The following is a 24,668-nucleotide window of genomic DNA, read 5'->3' as shown; positions in this document are numbered from 1 at the left end:
TTGATCGTTCCCTGGGGGACCAGTAGTAGCTTCCGATGCACATGTGGTGTCATTCTGTAATCTGTGTACTATCAGAGCGTTGATGAAACACAGAAATTGCATCGGGATTGAATACAACAGTCACAATCTGCACATTCCTCAATGGGAGTAATGTCTGATACAGTCTACGCTTTGATCGTTCCCAGGAAGACCAGTAGTAGTTTCCGATGCACATCTGGAGAATATTTGTATTCTGTGGACTATCAGAGTGTTGACGAAACACAGAAATTGCATCGGGTTTGTATACAACAGTCACCATGCGCACTATCCTCCATGGGAGTAATGTCTCATACAGGCTCCGCTTAGATCGATCCCTGGAAGACCAGTAGTAGTTTCAGATGCACGTCTTGAGGCATTCTGTAATCTGTGGACTATATGTGTGTTGATGAAACACAGAAATTGTATCGGGATTGAATACAACAGTCACCATGCGCACATTCCTCCACGGGAGTAATGTCTCAAACAGTCTACGCTTTGATCGTTCCCTGGAAGACCAGTAGTAGTTTCCGATGCACATCTGGTGGCATTCTGTAATCTGTGGACATTCAGAGTGTTCATGAAACACAGAAATTGTATCGGGATTGATTACAACATTAACCATACGCACTTTCGTCCACAGGAGTAATGTCTCAAACAGTCTACGCTTTGATCGTTCCGTGGAAGACGAGTAGTAGTTTGTGATGCACATCTGGTGGCATTCTGTAGTCTGTGGACTATCAGAGTGTTGCTGAAACACAGAAATTGCGTCGGGATTGAATAGATCAGTCACCATGCGCACTTTCCTCCATGGGAGTAATGTCTCAAACAATCTACGATTTGATCGTTCCCTGGGGGACCAGTAGTAGCTTCCGATTCACATCTGGTGGCATTCTGTAATCTGTGTACTATCAGAGCGTTGATGAAACACAGATATTGCATCGGGATTGAATACAACAGTCACAATCTGCACATTCCTCAATGGGAGTAATGTCTGATACAGTCTACGCTTTGATCGTTCCCAGGAAGACCAGTAGTAGTTTCCGATGCACATCTGGAGAATATGTGTATTCTGTGGACTATCAGAGTGTTGACGAAACACAGAAATTGCATCGGGTTTGTATACAACAGTCACCATGCGCACTATCCTCCATGGGAGTAATGTCTCATACAGGCTCCGCTTAGATCGATCCCTGGAAGACCAGTAGTAGTTTCCGATGAACATCTGGAGGTATTCTGTAATCTGTGGACTAACTGAGTGTTAATGAAACACAGAAATTGCATCGGGAATGAATACAACAGTCACCATGCGCACATTTTCCTCAATGGGAGTAATGTCTCAAACAGTCTATGCTTTGATCTTTCCCTTGAAGACCAGTAGTAGTTTCCGATGCACATCTTGAGGCATTCTGTAATCTGTGGACCTTCAAAGTGTTGATGAAACACAGAAATTGCATCGGGATTGAATACAACAGTCACCATGCGCACTTTCCTCCATGGGAGTAATGTCTCCAACAGTCTACGCTTTGATTGTTCACAGGAAGACCAGTAGTAGTTTCCGATGCACATCTGGAGGCAATCTCTAATCTGTGGACTATCAGAGTGTTGATGAAAAACAGAAATTGCACCGGGATTGAATACAACAGTCACCATTCGCACATTCCTCCACAGGAGTAATGTCTCAAACAGTCTACGCTTTGATCGTTCCCTGGAAGACCAGTAGTTGTTTCCGATGCACATCTGGCGGCAATCTCTATTCTGTGGACTATCAGAGTGTTGATGAAACACAGAAATTGCACCGGGATTGAATACAACAGTCACAATTCGCACATTCCTCCACGGGAGTAATGTCTCAAACAGTCTACGCTTTGATCGTTCCCTGGAAGACCAGTAGTAGTTTCCGATGCATATCTGGTGTCATTCTGTTATCTGTGTACTATCAGAGTGTTGATGAAACACAGAAATTGCATCGGGATTGAATACAACAGTCACAATCTGCACTTTCCTCAATGGGAGTAATGTCTAATACAGTCTACGCTTTGATCGTTCCCTGGAAGACCAGTAGTAGTTTCCGATGCACATCTGGAGACAATTTGTATTCTGTGGACTATCAGAGTGTTGATGAAACACAGAAATTGCATCGGGTTTGAATACAACAGTCACCATGCGCACTTTCCTCCATGGGAGTAATGTCTCCAACAGTCTACGATTTGATCGTTCCCAGGAAGACCAGTAGTAGTTTCCGATGAACATCTGGATTCATTCTGTAATCTGTGGACTAACTGAGTGTTGATGAAACACAGAAATGGCATCGGGAATGAATACAACAGTCACCATGCGCACTTTCGTCCATGTGAGTAATGACTCAAACAGTCTACGATTTGATCGTTCCCTGGAAGACCAGTAGTAGCTTCCGATGCACATCTGGTGGCATTCTGTAATCTATGGACCTTCAAAGTGTTGATGAAACACAGAAATTGCATCAGGAGTGAATACAACAGTCACCATCCGCACTTTCCTCCATGGTAGTAATGTCTCAAACAGTCTACGCTTTGATCGTCCCCAGGAAGACCAGTAGTAGTTTCCGATGCTCATCTGGAGGCAATGTGTAATCTGTGGACTATCAGAGTCTTAATGAAAAACAGAAAATGCATCGGGATTAAATACAACAGTCACCATGCGCTCTTTCCTCCACGGGAGTAATGTCTCAAACAGTCTACGCATTGATCGCTCCCTGGAAGACCAGTGGTAGTTTCCGATGCACATCTGCAGGCATTCTGTAATCTGTGGACTATCAGAAACACAGAACTTGCATCGGGATTGAATAGAACAGTCACCATGCGCACTTTCCTCCATGGGAGTAATGTCTATAACGGTCTACGCCTTGATCGTCCCTGGAAGCCCAGTAGTAGTTTCCAATGCATGTCTGGTGGCATTCAGTAATCTGTGGACTATCAGAGTGTTGTTGAAACACAGAAATTCCCTCGGGATTGAATACAACAGTCACCATGCGCAGTCTACGCTTTTTTGTTCCCTGGAAGACCAGTAGTAGTTTCCGATGCACATCTGGTGGCATTCTGTAATCTGTGGACATTCAGAGTGTTCATGAAACACAGAGATTGTATCGGGATTGAATACAACACTAACCATGCGCACTTTCCTCCACAGGAGTAATGTCTCAAATAGTCTACGCTTTGATCGTTCCGTGGAAGTCGAGTAGTGGTTTGTGATGCACATCTGGTGGCATTGTGTAATCTGTGGACTATCAGAGTGTTGATGAAACACAGAACTTGCATCGGGTTTGAATAGAACAGTCACCATGCGCACTTTCCTCCATGGGAGTAATGTCTCAAACAGTCTACGCTTTGATCGTTCCCTGGAAGACCAGTAGTAGTTTCCGACGCACATCTGGTGGCATGCTGTAATCTGTGTACTACCAGAGCGTTGATGAAACACAGAAATTGCATCGGGATTGCATACAACAGTCAATATCTGCACTTTCCTCAATGGGAGTAATGTCTGATACAGTCTACGCTTTGATCGTTCCCAGGAAGACCAGTAGTAGTTTCCGATGCACATCTGGTGTCATTCTGTAATCTGTGGTCTATCAGAGTGTTGATGAAACATAGATATTGCATAGGGATTGATAACAAGAGTCACCATGTGCACTTCCCTCCACGGGAGTAATGTCTCAAACAGTCTACGCTTTGATCGTTCCCAGGAAGACCAGTAGTAGTTTCCGATGAACATCTGGAGGCATTCTGTAATCTGTGGACCTTCAAAGTGTTGATGAAACACAGAAATTGCATCGGGATTGAATACAACAGTCACCATGCGCACTTTCCTCCATGGGAGTAATGTCTCCAACAGTCTACGCTTTGATTGTTCACAGGAAGACCAGTAGTAGTTTCCGATGCACATCTGGAGGCAATCTCTAATCTGTGGACTATCAGAGTGTTGATGAAACACAGAAATTGCACCGGGATTGAATACAACAGTCACCATTCGCAATTTCCTCCACGGGAGTAATGTCTCAAACAGTCTCCGCTTTGATCGTTCCCTGGAAGACCAGTAGTAGTTTCCGATGCACATCTGGTGGCATTCTGTAATCTGTGGACTATCAGAGTGTTGATGAAACACAGAAATTGCATCGGGTTTGAATACAACTGTCACCATGCGCACTTTCCTCCATGGGAGTAATGTCTCCAACAGTCTACGCTTTGAATGTTCACAGGAAGACCAGTAGTAGTTTCTGATGCACATCTGGAGGCAATCTCTAATCTGTGGACTATCAGAGTGTTGATGAAACACAGAAATTGCACCGGGATTGAATACAACAGTCACCATTCGCAATTTCCTCCACGGGAGTAATGTCTCAAACAGTCTCCGCTTTGATCGTTCCCTGGAAGACCAGTAGTAGTTTCCGATGCACATCTGGTGGCATTCTGTAATCTATGGACTATTAGAGTGTTGATGAAACACAGAAATTGCATCGGGATCGATAACAACATTCACCATGTGCACTTTCCTCCACGGGAGTAATGTCTCAAATAGTCTATGCTTTGAACGTTCCCTGGAAGACCAGTAGTAGCTTCCGATGCACATCAGGAGGCAATCTGTAATCTGTGGACTATCAGAGTGTTGATGAAACACAGAAATTGCATCGGGACTGAATACAACAGTCACCATGCGCTCTTTGCTCCGTGGGAGTATTGTCACAAACAGTCTAAGCTTTGATCGTTCCCAGGAAGACCAGTAGTAGTTTCCGATGAACATCTGGAGGCATTCTGTAATTTGTGGACCAACTGAGTGTTGATGAAACACAGAAATTGCATCGGGAATGAATACAACAGTCACCATGCGCACTTTCCTCAATGGGAGTAATGTCTCAAAGAGTCTATGATTTGATCGTTCCCTGGAAGACCAGTAGTAGTTTCCGATGCACATCTGGAGGCATTCTGTAATCTGTGGTCCTTCAAAGTGTTGATGAAACACAGAAATTGCATCGGGATTGAATACAACAGTCACCATGCGCTCTTTCCTCCATGGGAGTAATGTCTCAAACAGTCTACGCTTTGATCGTTCCCAGGAAGACCAGTAGTAGTTTCCGATGCACATCTGGAGACAATTTGTATTCTGTGGACTATCAGAGTGTTGATGAAACACAGAAATTGCATGGGTTTGTATACAACAGTCACCATGCGCACCATCCTCCATGGGAGTAATGTCTCATACAGGCTCCGCTTTGATCGATCCCTGGAAGGCTAGTAGTAGTTTCCGATGCACATCTGGTGTCATTCTGTAATCTGTGGACTATCAGAGTGTTGATGAAACATAGATATTGCATAGGGATTGATAACAAGAGTCACCATGTGCACTTCCCTCCACGGGAGTAATGTCTCAAACAGTCTACGCTTTGATCGTTCCCAGGAAGACCAGTAGTAGTTTCCGATGAACATCTGGAGGCATTCTGTAATCTGTGGACCTTCAAAGTGTTGATGAAACACAGAAATTGCATCGGGATTGAATACAACAGTCACCATGCGCACTTTCCTCCATGGGAGTAATGTCTCCAACAGTCTACGCTTTGATTGTTCACAGGAAGACCAGTAGTAGTTTCCGATGCACATCTGGAGGCAATCTCTAATCTGTGGACTATCAGAGTGTTGATGAAACACAGAAATTGCACCGGGATTGAATACAACAGTCACCATTCGCAATTTCCTCCACGGGAGTAATGTCTCAAACAGTCTCCGCTTTGATCGTTCCCTGGAAGACCAGTAGTAGTTTCCGATGCACATCTGGTGGCATTCTGTAATCTGTGGACTATCAGAGTGTTGATGAAACACAGAAATTGCATCGGGTTTGAATACAACTGTCACCATGCGCACTTTCCTCCATGGGAGTAATGTCTCCAACAGTCTACGCTTTGAATGTTCACAGGAAGACCAGTAGTAGTTTCCGATGCACATCTGGAGGCAATCTCTAATCTGTGGACTATCAGAGTGTTGATGAAACACAGAAATTGCACCGGGATTGAATACAACAGTCACCATTCGCAATTTCCTCCACGGGAGTAATGTCTCAAACAGTCTCCGCTTTGATCGTTCCCTGGAAGACCAGTAGTAGTTTCCGATGCACATCTGGTGGCATTCTGTAATCTATGGACTATTAGAGTGTTGATGAAACACAGAAATTGCATCGGGATCGATAACAACATTCACCATGTGCACTTTCCTCCACGGGAGTAATGTCTCAAATAGTCTATGCTTTGAACGTTCCCTGGAAGACCAGTAGTAGCTTCCGATGCACATCAGGAGGCAATCTGTAATCTGTGGACTATCAGAGTGTTGATGAAACACAGAAATTGCATCGGGACTGAATACAACAGTCACCATGCGCTCTTTGCTCCGTGGGAGTATTGTCACAAACAGTCTAAGCTTTGATCGTTCCCAGGAAGACCAGTAGTAGTTTCCGATCAACATCTGGAGGCATTCTGTAATTTGTGGACCAACTGAGTGTTGATGAAACACAGAAATTGCATCGGGAATGAATACAACAGTCACCATGGGCACTTTCCTCAATGGGAGTAATGTCTCAAAGAGTCTATGATTTGATCGTTCCCTGGAAGACCAGTAGTAGTTTCCGATGCACATCTGGAGGCATTCTGTAATCTGTGGACCTTCAAAGTGTTGATGAAACACAGAAATTGCATCGGGATTGAATACAACAGTCACCATGCGCTCTTTCCTCCATGGGAGTAATGTCTCAAACAGTCTACGCTTTGATCGTTCCCTGGAAGACCAGTAGTAGTTTCCGATGCACATCTGGAGGCAATCTCTAATCTGTGGACTATCAGAGTGTTGATGAAACACAGAAATTGCACCGGGATTGAATACAACAGTCACCATTCGCAATTTCCTCCACGGGAGTAATGTCTCAAACAGTCTACGCTTTGATCGTTCACTGGAAGACCAGTAGTAGTTTCCGATGCACATCTGGAGGCAATCTCTAATCTGTGGACTATCAGAGTGTTGATGAAACACAGAAATTGCACCGGGATTGAATACAACAGTCACCATGCGCTCTTTCCTCCGTGGGAGTATTGTCACAAACAGTCTAAGCTTTGATCGATCCCAGGAAGACCAGCAGTAGCTTCCGATGCACATCAGGAGGCAATCTGTAAACTGTGGACTATCAGAGTGTTGATGAAACACAGAAATTGCATCGGGACTGAATACAACAGTCACCATGCGCTCTTTCCACCGTGGGAGTATTGTCACAAACAGTCTAAGCTTTGATCGTTCCCAGGAAGACCAGCAGTAGTTTCCGATGAACATCTGGAGGCATTCTATAACCTGTGGACCAACTGAGTGTTGTTGAAACACAGAAATTGCATCGGGAATGAATACAACAGTCACCATGCGCACTTTCCTCAATGGGAGTAATGTCTCAAACAGTCTACGCTTTGATCGTTCCCTGGAAGACCAGTAGTAGTTTCCGATGCACATCTGGTGTCATTCTGTAATCTGTGGACAATCAGAGTGTTGATGAAACACAGAAATAGCATCGGAATTGAATACAACAGTCACAATCTGCACTTTCCTCAATGGGAGTAATGTCTGATACAGTCTACGATTTGATCGTTCCCAGGAAGACCACTAGTAGTTTCCGATGCACATCTGGAGACAATTTGTATTCTGTGGACTATCAGAGTGTTGATGAAACACAGAAATTGCACCGGGATTGAATACAACAGTCACCATTCGCAATTTCCTCCACGGGAGTAATGTCTCAAACAGTCTCCGCTTTGATCTTTCCCTGGAAGACCAGTAGTAGTTTCCGATGCACATCTGGTGGCATTCTGTAATCTGTGGACTATCAGAGTGTTGATGAAACACAGAAATTGCATCGGGTTTGAATACAACTGTCACCATGCGCACTTTCCTCCATGGGAGTAATGTCTCCAACAGTCTACGCTTTGATTGTTTACAGGAAGACCAGTAGTAGTTTTTCGATGCACATCTAGAGGCAATCTCTAATCTGTGGACTATCAGAGTGTTGATGAAACACAGAAATTGCACCGGGATTGAATACAACAGTCACCATTCGCAATTTCCTCCACGGGAGTAATGTCTCAAACAGTCTCCGCTTTGATCGTTCCCTGGAAGACCAGTAGTAGTTTCCGATGCACATCTGGTGGCATTCTGTAATCTATGGACTATCAGAGTGTTGATGAAACACAGAAATTGCATCGGGATCGATAACAACATTCACCATGTGCACTTTCCTCCACGGGAGTAATGTCTCAAACAGTCTACGCTTTGAACGTTCCCTGGAAGACCAGTAGTAGCTTCCGATGCACATCAGGAGGCAATCTGTAATCTGTGGACTATCAGAGTGTTGATGAAACACAGAAATTGCACCGGGATTGAGTACAACAGTCACCATTCGCAATTTCCTCCACGGGAGTAATGTCTCAAACAGTCTACGCTTTGATAGTTCCCTGGAAGACCAGTAGTAGTTTCCGATGCACATCTGGTGTCATTCTGTAATCTGTGGACTATCAGAGTGTTGATGAAACACAGAAATAGCATCGGAATTGAATACAACAGTCACAATCTGCACTTTCCTCAATGTTAGTAATGTCTGATACAGTCTACGATTTGATCGTTCCCAGGAAGACCAGTAGTAGTTTCCGATGCACATCTGGAGACAATTTGTATTCTGTGGACTATCAGAGTGTTGATGAAACACAGAAATTGCACCGGGATTGAATACAACAGTCACCATTCCCAATTTCCTCCACGGGAGTAATGTCTCAAACAGTCTCCGCTTTGATCGTTCCCTGGAAGACCAGTAGTAGTTTCCGATGCACATCTGGTGGCATTCTGTAATCTGTGGACTATCAGAGTGTTGATGAAACACAGAAATTGCATCGGGTTTGAATACAACTGTCACCATGCGCACTTTCCACCATGGGAGTAATGTCTCCAACAGTCTACGCTTTGATTGTTCACAGGAAGACCAGTAGTAGTTTTTCGATGCACATCTAGAGGCAATCTCTAATCTGTGGACTATCAGAGTGTTGATGAAACACAGAAATTGCACCGGGATTGAATACAACAGTCACCATTCGCAATTTCCTCCACGGGAGTAATGTCTCAAACAGTCTCCGCTTTGATCGTTCCCTGGAAGACCAGTAGTAGTTTCCGATGCACATCTGGTGGCATTCTGTAATCTATGGACTATCAGAGTGTTGATGAAACACAGAAATTGCATCGGGATCGATAACAACATTCACCATGTGCACTTTCCTCCACGGGAGTAATGTCTCAAACAGTCTACGCTTTGAACGTTCCCTGGAAGACCAGTAGTAGCTTCCGATGCACATCAGGAGGCAATCTGTAATCTGTGGACTATCAGAGTGTTGATGAAACACAGAAATTGCATTGGGACTGAATGCAACTGTCACCATGCGCTCTTTCCTCCGTGGGAGTATTGTCACAAACAGTCTAAACTTTGATCGTTCCCAGGAAGACCAGTAGTAGTTTCCGATGAACATCTGGAGGCATTCTGTAATCTGTGGACCAACTGAGTGTTGATGAAACACAGAAATTGCATCGGGAATGAATACAACAGTCACCATGCGCACTTTCCTCAATGGGAGTAATGTCTCAAAGCGTCTATGCTTTGATCGATCCCTGGAAGACCAGTAGTAGTTTCCGATGCACATCTGGAGACATTCTGTAATCTGTGGACCTTCAAAGTGTTGATGAAACACAGAAATTGCATCGGGATTGAATACAACAGTCACCATGCGCACGTTCCTCCATGGGAGTAATGTCTCAAACAGTCTAAGCTTTGATCGTTCCCAGGAAGACCAGTAGTAGTTTCCTATGCACGTCTGGAGGCATTCTGTAATCTGTGGACTATCTGAGTGTCGATTAAACACAGAAATTGCATCGGGATTGAATACAATGGTCACCATGCGCACTTTCCTCCATGGGAGTAATGTCTCAAACAGTCTACGCTTTGAATATTCCCATGAAGACCAGTAGTAGTTTCCCATGCACATCAGGAGGCAATCTGTAATCTGTGGACTATCAGAGTGTTGATGAAACATAGAAATTGCATCGGGATTGAATACAACAGTCACCATGCGCACTTTCCTCAATGGGAGTAATGTCTCAAACTGTCTATGCTTTGATCGTTCCCTGGAAGACCAGTAGTAGATTCCGATGCACATCTGGAGGTATTCTGTAATCTGTAGACTGTCAGAGTGTTGATGAAACACAGAAATTGCATCGGGATGAATACAACAGTCACCATGCGCACTTTCCTCAATGGGAGTAATGTCTCAAACAGTCTACGCTTTGATCGTTCCCATCAAGACCAGTAGTAGTTTCCGTTGCACATCTGGTGGCATTCTGTAATCTGTGGACTATCAGAGTGTTGATGAAAGACAGAAATTGCATCGGGTTTGAATACAACTGTCACCATGCGCACTATCCTCCATGGGGGTAATGTCTCATACAGTCTACGCTTTGATCGATCCCTGGAAGACCAGTAGCAGTTTCCGATGCACATCTGGTGTCATTCTGTAATCTATGGACTATCAGAGTGTTGATGAAACACAGAAATTGCATCGGGATCGATAACAACATTCACCATGTGCACTTTCCTCCACGGGAGTAATGTCTCAAACAGTCTACGCTTTGAACGTTCCCTGGAAGACCAGTAGTAGTTTCCGATGCACATCAGGAGGGAATCTGTAATCTGTGGACTATCAGAGTGTTGATGAAACACAGAAATTGCATCGGGACTGAATACAACAGTCACCATGCGCTCATTCCTCCGTGGGAGTATTGTCACAAACAGTCTAAGCATTCATCGTTCCCAGGAAGACCAGTAGTAGTTTCCGATGAACATCTGGAGGCATTCTGTAATCTGTGGACCAACTGAGTGTTGATGAAACACAGAAATTGCATCGGGAATGAATACAACAGTCACCATGCGCACTTTCCTCAGTGCGAGTAATGTCTCAAAGAGTCTATGCTTTGATCGTTCCCTGGAAGACCAGTAGTAGTTTCCGATGCACATCTGGAGGCATTCTGTAATCTGTGGACCTTCAAAGTGTTGATGAAACACAGAAATTGCATCGGGATTGAATACAACAGTCACCATGCGCACTTTCCTCCATGGGAGTAATGTCTCAAACAGTCTACGCTTTGATCGTTCCCTGGAAGACCAGTAGTAGTTTCCGATGCACATCTGGTGTCATTCTGTAATCTGTGTACTATCAGAGTGTTGAAGAAACACAGAAATTGCATCGGGATTGAATACAACAGTCACAATCTGTACTTTCCTCAATGGGAGTAATGTCTGATACAGTCTACGCTTTGATCGTTCTCAGGAAGACCAGTAGTAGTTTCCGATGCACATCTGGAGACAATTTGTATTCTGTGGACTATCAGAGTGTTGATGAAACACAGAAATTGCATCGGGATTGAATACAACAGTCACCATCTGCACTTTCCTCCATGGGAGTAACGTCTGAAACAGTCTACGCTTTGATCGTTCCCTGGAAGACCAGTACTAGCTTCCGATGCACATCTGGTGGCATTCTGTAATCTGTGGACTATCAGAGTGTTGATGAAACACAGAAATTGCATCGGGTTTGAATACAACAGTCACCATGTGCACTTTCCTCCATGGGAGTAATGTCTCAAACAGTCTACGCTTTGAACGTTCCCTGGAAGACCAGTAGTAGTTTCAGATGCACATCTGGAGTCATTCTGTAATCTGTGGACTATCAGAGTGTTGATGAAACACTGAAATTGCATCGGGATTGAATACAACAGTCACCATTCGCACTTTCCTCCACGGGAGTAATGTCTCAAACAGTCTACGTTTTAATCGTTCCCTGGAAGACCAGTAGTAGTTTCCGATGCACGTCTGGAATCATTCTGTAATCTGTGGACTATCTGAGTGTTGATGAAACACAGAAATTGCATCGGGATTGAATACAATGGTCACCATGCGCACTTTCCTCCATGGGAGTAATGTCTCAAACAGTCTACGCTTTGAATATTCCCATGAAGACCAGTAGTAGTTTCCCATGCACGTCAGGAGGCAATCGTTAATCTGTGGACTGTCAGAGTGTTGATGAAACATAGAAATTGCATCGGGATTGAATACAACAGTCACCATGCGCACTTTCCTCCGTGGGAGTAATGTCACAAACAGTCTACGATTTGATCGTTCCCAGGAAGACCAGTAGTAGTTTCCGATGAACTTCTGGATTCATTCTGTAATCTGTGGACTAACTGAGTGTTGATGAAACACAGAAATTGCATCGGGAATGAATACAACAGTCACCATGCGCACTTTTTCCTCAATGGGAGTAATGTCTCAAACAGTCTATGCTTTGATCGTTCCCTTGAAGACCAGTAGTAGTTTCCGATGAACATCTGGAGGCATTCTGTAATCTGTGGACCTTCAAAGTGTTGATGTAACACAGAAATTGCATCGGGATTGAATACAAAAGTCACCATGCGCACTTTCCTCCATGGGAGTAATGTCTCCATCAGTCTACGCTTTGATTGTTCACAGGAAGACCAGTAGTAGTTTCCGATGCACATCTGGAGGCATTCTGTAATCTGTGGACCTACAAAGTGTTGATGATACACTGAAATTGCATCGGGATTGAGTACAACAGTCACCATGCGGACTCTCCTCCATGGGAGTAATGTCTCAAACAGTCTACGATTTGATCGTTCCCTGGAATACCAGTAGTAGCTTCGGATGCACATCTGGTGGCATTCTGTAATCTGTGGACATTCAGAGTGCTCATGAAGCACAGAAATTGTATCGGGATTGAATACAAAAGTAACCATGCGCACTTTCCTCCACAGGAGTAATGTCTCAAATAATCTACGCTTTGATCGTTCCGTGGGAGTCGAGTAGTAGTTTGTGATGCACATCTGGTGGCATTCTGTAATCTGTGGACTATCAGAGTGTTGATGAAACACAGAAATTGCATCGGGTTTGAATACAACAGTCATCTTGCGCACTATCGTCCATGGTAGTAATGTCTCATACAGTCTACGCTTTGATCGATCCCTGGAAGACCAGTAGTAGTTTCCGATGCACATCTGGTGTCAATCTGTAATCTATGGACTATCAGAGTGTTGATGAAACACAGAAATTGCATCGGGATCGATAACAACATTCACCATGTGCACTTTCCTCCACGGGAGTAATGTCTCAAACAGTCTACGCTTTGAACGTTCCCTGGAAGACCAGTAGTAGTTTCGGATGCACATCAGGAGGCAATCTGTAATCTGTGGACTATCAGAGTGTTGATGAAACACAGAAATTGCATCGGGATTGAATACAACAGTCACCATGCGCTCTTTCCTCCGTGCGAGTATTGTCACAAACAGTCTAAGCTTTGATCGTTCCCAGGAAGACCAGTAGTAGTTTCCGATGCACATCTGGAGGCATTCTGTAACCTGTGGACTATCAGAGTGTTGATGAAACACTGAAATTGCATCGAGATTGAATACAACAGTCACCATTCGCACTTACCTCCACGGGAGTAATGTCTCAAACAGTCTACGTTTTAATCGTTCCCTGGAAGACCAGTAGTAGTTTCCGATGCACGTCTGGAGGCGTTCTGTAATCTGTGGACTATCTGAGTGTAGATGAAACACAGAAATTGCATCGGGATTGAATACAATGGTCACCATGCGCACTTTCATCCATGGGAGTAATGTCTCAAACAGTCTATGCTTTCAATATTCCCATGAAGTCCAATAGTAGTTTCCCATGCACATCAGGAGGCAATCTGTAATCTGTGGACTATCAGAGTGTTGATGAAACATAGAAATTGCATCGGGATTGAATACAATAGTCACCATGCGCACTTTCCTCCGTGGGAGTAATGTCACAAACAGTCTACGATGTGATCGTTCCCAGGAAGACCAGTAGTAGTTTCCGATGAACTTCTGGATTCATTCTGTAATCTGTGGACTAACTGAGTGTTGATGAAACACAGATATTGCATCGGGAATGAATACAACAGTCACCATGCGCACTTTCCTCCACAGGAGTAATGTCTCAAACAGTCTACGCTTTGATCGTTCCGTGGGAGTCGAGTAGTAGTTTGTGATGCACATCTGGTGGCATTCTGTAATCTGTGGACTATCAGAGTGTTGATGAAACACAGAACTTGCATCGGGATTGAATAGAACAGTCACCATGCGCCCTTTCCTTCATGGGAGTAATGTCTCAAACAGTCTACGCTTTGATCGTTCCCAGGAAGACTAGTAGTAGTTTCCGATGAACATCTGGAGGCATTCTGTAATCTGTGGACTAACTGAGTGTTGATGAAACACAGAAATTGCATCGGGAATGAATACAACAGCCACCATGCGCACTTTTTCCTCAATGGGAGTAATGTCTCAAACAGTCTATGCTTTGATCGTTCACAGGAAGACCAGTAGTAGTTTCCGATGCACATCTGGAGGCATTGTGTAATCTGAGAACCTTCAATGTTTTGATGAAACACAGAATTTGCATCGGGATCGATAACAACATTCACCATGTGCACTTTCCTCCACGGGAGTAATGTCTCAAACAGTCTACGCTTTGAACGTTCCCTGGAAGACCAGTAGTAGTTTCCGATGCACATCAGAAGGCAATCTGTAATCTGTGGACTATCAGAGTGTTGATGAAACACAGAAATTGCATCGGGTTTGAATACAACAGTCACCGTGCGCACTATCCTCCGTGGGAGTAATGTCACAAACAGTCTACGATTTGATCGTTCCCAGGAAGACCAGTAGTAGTTTCCGATGAACATCTGGATTCATTCTGTAATCTGTGGACTAACTGAGTGTTGATGAAAGACAGAAATTGCATCGGGAGTGAATACAACAGTCACCATGTGCACTTTCCTCAATGGGAGTAATGTCTCAAACAGTCTATGCTTTGATCGTTCCCTGGAAGACCAGTAGTAGATTCCGATGCACATCTGGAGGCATTCTGTAATCTGTGGACTATCAGAGTGTTGATGAAACACAGAAATTAAATCGGGGTGGATACAACAGTCACCATCCGCACTTTCCTCCACAGGAGTAATGTCTCAAACAGTCTACGCTTTTATCGTTCCCTGGAAGACAAGTAGTAGTTTCCGATGCACATCTGGAGGCATTCTGTAATCTGTGGACCTTCGAAGTGTTGATGAAACACAGAAATTACATCGGGATTGAATACAACAGTCTCCAACCGCACTTTCCTCCATGGGAGTAGTGTCTATAACGGTCTACGACTTGATCGTCCCTGGAAGCCCAGTAGTAGTTTCCGATGCACATCTTGTGGCATTCTATAATCTGTGGACATTCAGAGTGTTCATGAAACACAGTAATTGTATCGGGATTGAATACAACAGTAACCATGCGCACTTTCCTCCACAGGAGTAATGTCTCAAACAGTCTACGCTTTGATCGTTCCGTGGAAATCGAGTAGTAGTTTGTGATGCACATCTGTTGGCATTCTGTAATCTGTGGACTATCAGAGTGTTGATGAAACACAGAAATTGCATCGGGATTGAATAGAACAGTCACTATCTGCACTTTCCTTCACGGGAGTAATGTCTCAAACAGTCTACGCTTTGATCGTTCCCTGGAAGACCAGTAGTACTTTCCGATGCACATCTGGTGGCATGCTGTAATCTGTGTACTATCGGAGCGTTGATGAAACACAGAAATTGCATCGGGATTGAATACAACAGTCACTATCTGCACTTTCCTTCATGGGAGTAATGTCTCAAACAGTCTACGATTTGAACGTTCCCTGGAAGACCAGTAGTAGTTTCAGATGCACGACTGGTGGCATTCTGTAATCTGTGGACTATCAGAGTGTTGATGAAACACAGAAATTGCATCGGGTTTGAATACAACAGTCATCATGCGCACTATCCTCCATGGTAGTAATGTCTCATACAGTCTACGCTTTGATCGATCCCTGGAAGACCAGTAGTAGTTTCCGATGCACATCTGGTGTCAATGTGTAATCTATGGACTGTCAGAGTGTTGATAAAACACAGAAATTGCATCGGGATCGATAACAACATTCACCATGTGCACTTTCCTCCTCGGGAGTAATGTCTCAAACAGTCTACGCTTTGAACGTTCCCTGGAAGACCAGTAGTAGTTTCCGATGCACATCAGAAGGCAATCTGTAATCTGTGGACTATCAGAGTGTTGATGAAACACAGAAATTGGATCGGGTTTGAATACAACAGTCACCGTGCGCACTATCCTCCGTGGGAGTAATGTCACAAACAGTCCACGATTTGATCGTTCCCAGGAAGACCAGTAGTAGTTTCCGATGAACATCTGGATTCATTCTGTAATCTGTGGACTAACTGAGTGTTGGTGAAAGACAGAAATTGCATCTGGAGTGAATACAACAGTCACCATGTGCACTTTCCTCAATGGGAGTAATGTCTCAAACAGTCTATGCTTTGATCGTTCCCTGGAAGACCAGTAGTAGCTTCCAAAGCACATCAGGTGGCATTCTGTAATCTATGGACCTTCAAAGTGTTGATGAAACACAGAAATTGCATCAGGAGTGAATACAACAGTCACCATCCGCACTTTCCTCCATGGTAGTAATGTCTCAAACAGTCTACGCTTTGATCGTCCCCAGGAAGACAAGTAGTAGTTTGCGTTGCTCATCTGGAGGCAATGTGTAATCTGTGGACTATCAGAGTGTTAATGAAAAACAGAAATTGCATCGGGATTGAATACAACGGTCACCATGCGCACTTTCCTCCACGGGAGTAATGTCTCAAACAGTCTACGCATTGATCGCTCCCTGGAAGACCAGTGGTAGTTTCCGATGCACATCTGGAGGCATTCTGTAATCTGTGGACTATCAGAGTGTTGAAGAAACACAGAAATTACTTCGGGATTGAATACAACAGTCACCATGCGCACATTCCTCCACGGGAGTAATGTCTCAAACAGTCTACGCTTTGATCGTTCCCTGGAAGACCAGTAGTAGTTTCCGATGCACATCTTGTGGCATTCTATAATCTGTGGATATTCAGAGTGTTCATGAAACACAGTAATTGTATCGGGATTGAATACAACAGTAACCATGCGCAATTTCCTCCACAGGAGTAATGTCTCAAACAGTCTACGCTTTGATCGTTCCGTGGAAATCGAGTAGTAGTTTGTGATGCACATCTGTTGGCATTCTGTAATCTGTGGACTATCAGAGTGTTGATGAAACACAGAAATTGCATCGGGATTGAATAGAACAGTCACCATGCGCACTTTCCTCCATGGGAGTAATGTCTCAAACAGTGTACGCTTTGATCGTTCCCTGGAAGACCAGTAGTACTTTCCGATGCACATCAGGTGGCATGCTGTAATCTGTGTACTATCGGAGCGTTGATGAAACACAGAAATTGCATCGGGATTGAATACAACAGTCACTATCTGCACTTTCCTTCACGGGAGTAATGTCTCAAACAGTCTACGATTTGAACGTTCCCTGGAAGATCAGTAGTAGTTTCAGATGCACGACTGGTGGCATTCTGTAATCTGTGGACTATCAGAGTGTTGATGAAACACAGAACTTGCATCGGGATTGAATAGAACAGTCACCATGCGCCCTTTCCTCCATGGGAGTAATGTCTCAAACAGTCTACGCTTTGATCGTTCCCAGGAAGACTAGTAGTAGTTTCCGATGAACATCTGGAGGCATTCTGTAATCTGTGGACTAACTGAGTGTTGATGAAACACAGAAATTGCATCGGGAATGAATGCAACAGTCACCATGCGCACTTTTTCCTCAATGGGAGTAATGTCTCAAACAGTCTATGCTTTGATCGTTCCCTTGAAGACCAGTAGTAGTTTCCGATGCACATCTGGTGGCATTCTGTAAGCTGAGGACCTTCAATGTTTTGATGAATCACAGAATTTCCATCGGGATTGAATACAACAGTCACCATGCGCACTTTCCTCCATGGGAGTAATGTCTCCAATAGTCTACGCTTTGATTGTTCACAGGAAGACCAGTAGTAGTTTCCGATGCACATCTGGAGGAAATCTCTAATCTGTGGACTATCAGTGTGTTGATGACACACAGAAATTGCACTGGGATTGAATACAACAGTCACCATTCGCACTTTCCTCCACGGGAGTAATGTCTCAAACAGTCTACGCTTTGATCGTTCCCTGGAAGACCAGTAGTAGATTCCGATACACATCTGGTGGCATTCTGTAATCTGTGGACTATCAGTGTGTTGATGAAACATAGAAATTGCATCGGGTTTGAATACAACAGTCATCATGCGCACTATCCTCCATGGTAGTAATGTCTCATACAGTCTACGCTTTGATCGATCCCTGGAAGACCAGTAGTAGTTTCCGATGCACATCTGGTGTCAATGTGTAATATATGGACTGTCAGAGTGTTGATAAAACACAGAAATTGCATCGGGATCGATAACAACATTCACCATGTGCACTTTCCTCCACGGGAGTAATGTCTCAAACAGTCTACGCTTTGAACGTTCCCTGGAAGACCAGTAGTAGTTTCCGATGCACATCAGAAGGCAATCTGTAATCTGTGGACTATCAGAGTATTGATGAAACACAGAAATTGCATCGGGTTTGAATACAACAGTCACCGTGCGCACTATCCTCCGTGGGAGTAATGTCACAAACAGTCTACGATTTGATCGTTCCCAGGAAGACCAGTAGTAGTTTCCGATGAACATCTGGATTCATTCTGTAATCTGTGGACTAACTGAGTGTTGATGAAAGACAGAAATTGCATCGGGAGTGAATACAACAGTCACCATGTGCACTTTCCTCAATGGGAGTAATGTCTCAAACAGTCTATGCTTTGATCGTTCCCTGGAAGACCAGTAGTAGATTCCGATGCACATCTGGAGGCATTCTGTAATCTGTGGACCTTCAAAGTGTTGATGAAACACAGAAATTGCATCGGGATTGAATACAACAGTCACCATGCGCACTTTACTGCATGGTAGTAATGTCTCAAACAGTCTACGCTTTGATCGTCCCCAGGAAGACCAGTAGTAGTTTGCGTTGCTCATCTGGAGGCAATGTGTAGTCTGTGGACTATCAGAGTGTTAATGAAGAACAGAAATTGCATCGGGATTGAATACAACAGTCACCATGCGCACATTCCTCCACGGGAGTAATGTCTCAAACAGTCTATGCTTTGATCGTTCCCTGGAAGACCAGTAGTAGTTTCCGATGCACATCTTGTGGCATTCTATAATCTGTGGACATTCAGTGTGTTCATGAAACACAGTAATTGTATCGGGATTGAATACAACAGTAACCATGCGCACTTTCCTCCACAGGAGTAATGTCTCAAACAGTCTACGCTTTGATCGTTCCGTGGAAATCGAGTAGTAGTTTGTGATGCACATCTGTTGGCATTCTGTAATCTGTGGACTATCAGAGTGTTGATGAAACACAGAAATTGCATCGGGATTGAATAGAACAGTCACCATGCGCACTTTCCTCCATGGGAGTAATGTCTCAAACAGTCTACGCTTTGATCGTTCCCTGGAAGACCAGTAGTACTTTCCGATGCACATCTGGTGGCATGCTGTAATCTGTGTTCTATCGGAGCGTTGATGAAACACAGAAATTGCATCGGGATTGAATACAACAGTCACTATCTGCACTTTCCTTCACGGGAGTAATGTCTCAAACAGTCTACGATTTGAACGTTCCCTGGAAGACCAGTAGTAGTTTCAGATGCACGACTGGTGGCATTCTGTAATCTGTGGACTATCAGAGTGTTGATGAAACACAGAAATTGCATCGGGATTGAATACAAGAGTCACCATCCGCACTTTCCTCCATGGGAGTAATGTCTCAAACAGTCTACGCTTTGATCATTCCCAGGAAGACCTGCAGTAGTTTCCGATGCACATCAGGAGGCAATCTGTAATCTGTGGACTATCAGAGTGTTGATGAAACATAGAAATTGCATCGGGAATGAATACAACAGTCACCATGCGCACTTTCCTCAATGGGAGTAATGTCTCAAACAGTCTATGCTTTGATCGTTCCCTTGAAGACCAGTAGTAGTTTCCGATGCACATCTGGAGGCATTCTGTAATCTGTGGACCTTCAAAGTGTTGATGAAACACAGAAATTGCATCGGGATCAATAACAACATTCACCATGTGCACTTTCCTCCACGGGAGTAATGTCTCAAACAGTCTACGCTTTGAACGTTCCCTGGAAGACCAGTAGTGGTTTCCGATGCACATCAGGAGGCAATCTGTAATCTGTGGACTACCAGAGTGTAGATGAAACTCAGAGATTGCATCGGGATTGAATACAACAGTCACCATGCGCTCTTTCCTCCGTGGGAGTATTGTCACAAACAGTCTAAACTTTGATCGTTCCCAGGAAGACCAGTAGTAGTTTCCGATGAACATCTGCAGACATTCTGTAATCTGTGGACCAACTGAGTGTTGATTAAACACAGAAATTGCATCGGGAATGAATACAACTGTCACCATGCGCACTTTCCTCAATGGGAGTAATGTCTCAAAGAGTCTATGCTTTGATCGTTCCCTGGAAGACCAGTAGTAGTTTCCGATGCACATCCGGAGGCATTCTGTAATCTGTGGACCTTCAAAGTGTTGATGAAACACAGAAATTGCATCGGGATTGAATACAACAGTCACCATGCGCACTTTACTGCATGGGAGTAATGTCTCAAACAGTCTACGATTTGATCGGTCCCTGGAAGACCAGTAGTAGCTTCCGATGCACATCAGGTGGCATTCTGTAATCTATGGATATTCAGAGTGTTCATGAAACACAGTAATTGTATCGGGATTGAATACAACAGTAACCATGCGCAATTTCCTCCACAGGAGTAATGTCTCAAACAGTCTACGCTTTGATCGTTCCGTGGAAATCGAGTAGTAGTTTGAATTGCACATCTGTTGGCATTCTGTAATCTGTGGACTATCAGAGTGTTGATGAAACACAGAAATTGCATCGGGATTGAATAGAACAGGCACCATGCGCACTTTCCTCCATGGGAGTAATGTCTCAAACAGTCTACGCTTTGATCGTTCCCTGGAAGACCAGTAGTACTTTCCGATGCACATCTGGTGGCATGCTGTAATCTGTGTACTATCGGAGCGTTGATGAAACACAGAAATTGCATCGGGATTGAATACAACAGTCACTATCTGCACTTTCCTTCACGGGAGTAATGTCTCAAACAGTCTACGATTTGAACGTTCCCTGGAAGATCAGTAGTAGTTTCAGATGTACGACTGGTGGCATTCTGTAATCTGTGGACTATCAGAGTGTTGATGAAACACAGAACTTGCATCGGGATTGAACAGAACAGTCACCATGCGCCCTTTCCTCCATGGGAGTAATGTCTCAAACAGTCTACGCTTTGATCGTTCCCAGGAAGACTAGTAGTAGTTTCCGATGAACATCTGGAGGCATTCTGTAATCTGTGGACTAACTGAGTGTTGATGAAACACAGAAATTGCATCGGGAATGAATACAACAGTCACCATGCGCACTTTTTCCTCAATGGGAGTAATGTCTCAAACAGTCTATGCTTTGATCGTTCCCTTGAAGACCAGTAGTAGTTTCCGATGCACATCTGGTGGCATTCTGTAATCTGAGGACCTTCAATGTTTTGATGAATCACAGAATTTGCATCGGGATTGAATACAACAGTCACCATGCGCACTTTCCTCCATGGGAGTAATGTCTCCAATAGTCTACGCTTTGATTGTTCACAGGAAGACCAGTAGTAGTTTCCGATGCACATCTGGAGGAAATCTCTAATCTGTGGACTATCAGTGTGTTGATGACACACAGAAATTGCACTGGGATTGAATACAACAGTCACCATTCGCACTTTCCTCCACGGGAGTAATGTCTCAAACAGTCTACGCTTTGATCGTTCCCTGGAAGACCAGTAGTAGATTCCGATACACATCTGGTGGCATTCTGTAATCAGTGGACTATCAGAGTGTTGATGAAACATAGAAATTGCATCGGGTTTGAATACAACAGTCATCATGCGCACTATCCTCCATGGTAGTAATGTCTCATACAGTCTACGCTTTGATCGATCCCTGGAAGACCAGTAGTAGTTTCCGATGCACATCTGGTGTCAATGTGTAATATATGGACTGTCAGAGTGTTGATAAAACACAGAAATTGCATCGGGATCGATAACAACATTCACCATGTGCACTTTCCTCCACGGGAGTAATGTCTCAAACAGTCTACGCTTTGAACGTTCCCTGGAAGACCAGTAGTAGTTTCCGATGCACATCAGAAGGCAATCTGTAATCTGTGGACTATCAGAGTATTGATGAAACACAGAAATTGCATCGGGTTTGAATACAACAGTCACCGTGCGCACTATCCTCCGTGGGAGTAATGTCACAAACAGTCTACGATTTGATCGTTCCCAGGAAGACCAGTAGTAGTTTCCGATGAACATCTGGATTCATTCTGTAATCTGTGGACTAACTGAGTGTTGATGAAAGACAGAAATTGCATCGGGAGTAAATACAACAGTCACCATGTGCACTTTCCTCAATGGGAGTAATGTCTCAAACAGTCTATGCTTTGATCGTTCCCTGGAAGACCAGTAGTAGATTCCGATGCACATCTGGAGGCATTCTGTAATCTGTGGACTATCAGAGTGTTAATGAAACACAGAAATTGCATCGGGATTGAATACAACAGTCACCATCCGCACTTTCCTCCACAGGAGTAATGTCTCAAACAGTCTACGCTTTTATCGTTCCCTGGAAGACAAGTAGTAGTTTCCGATGCACATCTGGAGGCATTCTGTAATCTGTGGACCTTCAAAGTGTTGATGAAACACAGAAATTGCATCGGGATTGAATACAACAGTCACCATGCGCACTTTACTGCATGGGAGTAATGTCTCAAACAGTCTACGATTTGATCGGTCCCTGGAAGACCAGTAGTAGCTTCCGATGCACATCAGGTGGCATTCTGAAATCTATGGATATTCAGAGTGTTCATGAAACACAGTAATTGTATCGGGATTGAATACAACAGTAACCATGCGCAATTTCCTCCACAGGAGTAATGTCTCAAACAGTCTACGCTTTGATCGTTCCGTGGAAATCGAGTAGTAGTTTGTGATGCGCATCTGTTGGCATTCTGTAATCTGTGGACTATCAGAGTGTTGATGAAACACAGAAATTGCATCGGGATTGAATAGAACAGTCACCATGCGCACTTTCCTCCATGGGAGTAATGTCTCAAACAGTCTACGCTTTGATCGTTCCCTGGAAGACCAGTAGTACTTTCCGATGCACATCTGGTGGCATGCTGTAATCTGTGTACTATCGGAGCGTTGATGAAACACAGAAATTGCATCGGGATTGAATACAACAGTCACTATCTGCACTTTCCTTCACGGGAGTAATGTCTCAAACAGTCTACGATTTGAACGTTCCCTGGAAGATCAGTAGTAGTTTCAGATGCACGACTGGTGGCATTCTGTAATCTGTGGACTATCAGAGTGTTGATGAAACACAGAACTTGCATCGGGATTGAATAGAACAGTCACCATGCGCCCTTTCCTCCATGGGAGTAATGTCTCAAACAGTCTACGCTTTGATCGTTCCCAGGAAGACTAGTAGTAGTTTCCGATGAACATCTGGAGGCATTCTGTAATCTGTGGACTAACTGAGTGTTGATGAAACACAGAAATTGCATCGGGAATGAATACAACAGTCACCATGCGCACTTTTTCCTCAATGGGAGTAATGTCTCAAACAGTCTATGCTTTGATCGTTCCCTTGAAGACCAGTAGTAGTTTCCGATGCACATCTGGTGGCATTCTGTAATCTGAGGACCTTCAATGTTTTGATGAATCACAGAATTTGCATCGGGATTGAATACAACAGTCACCATGCGCACTTTCCTCCATGGGAGTAATGTCTCCAATAGTCTACGCTTTGATTGTTCACAGGAAGACCAGTAGTAGATTCCGATACACATCTGGTGGCATTCTGTAATCTGTGGACTATCAGAGTGTTGATGAAACACAGAAATTGCATCGGGATTGAATATAACAGTCACCATCCGCACTTTCCTCCACAGGAGTAATGTCTCAAACAGTCTACGCTTTTATCGTTCCCTGGAAGACAAGTAGTAGTTTCCGATGCACATCTGGAGGCATTCTGTAATCTGTGGACCTTCAAAGTGTTGATGAAACACAGAAATTGCATCGGGATTGAATACAACAGTCACCATGCGCACTTTACTGCATGGTAGTAATGTCTCAAACAGTCTACGCTTTGATCGTCCCCAGTAAGACCAGTAGTAGTTTGCGTTGCTCATCTGGAGGCAATGTGTAGTCTGTGGACTATCAGAGTGTTAATGAAGAACAGAAATTGCATCGGGATTGAATACAACAGTCACCATGCGCACATTCCTCCACGGGAGTAATGTCTCAAACAGTCTATGCTTTGATCGTTCCCTGGAAGACCAGTAGTAGTTTCCGATGCACATCTTGTGGCATTCTATAATCTGTGGACATTCAGT

Source organism: Schistocerca gregaria, chromosome 3 (genome assembly GCF_023897955.1).
Source record: "Schistocerca gregaria isolate iqSchGreg1 chromosome 3, iqSchGreg1.2, whole genome shotgun sequence".
In the NCBI taxonomy this organism is placed as follows: Eukaryota; Metazoa; Arthropoda; class Insecta; order Orthoptera; family Acrididae; genus Schistocerca; species Schistocerca gregaria.
Note: the sequence above shows the minus strand (reverse complement) of the source record.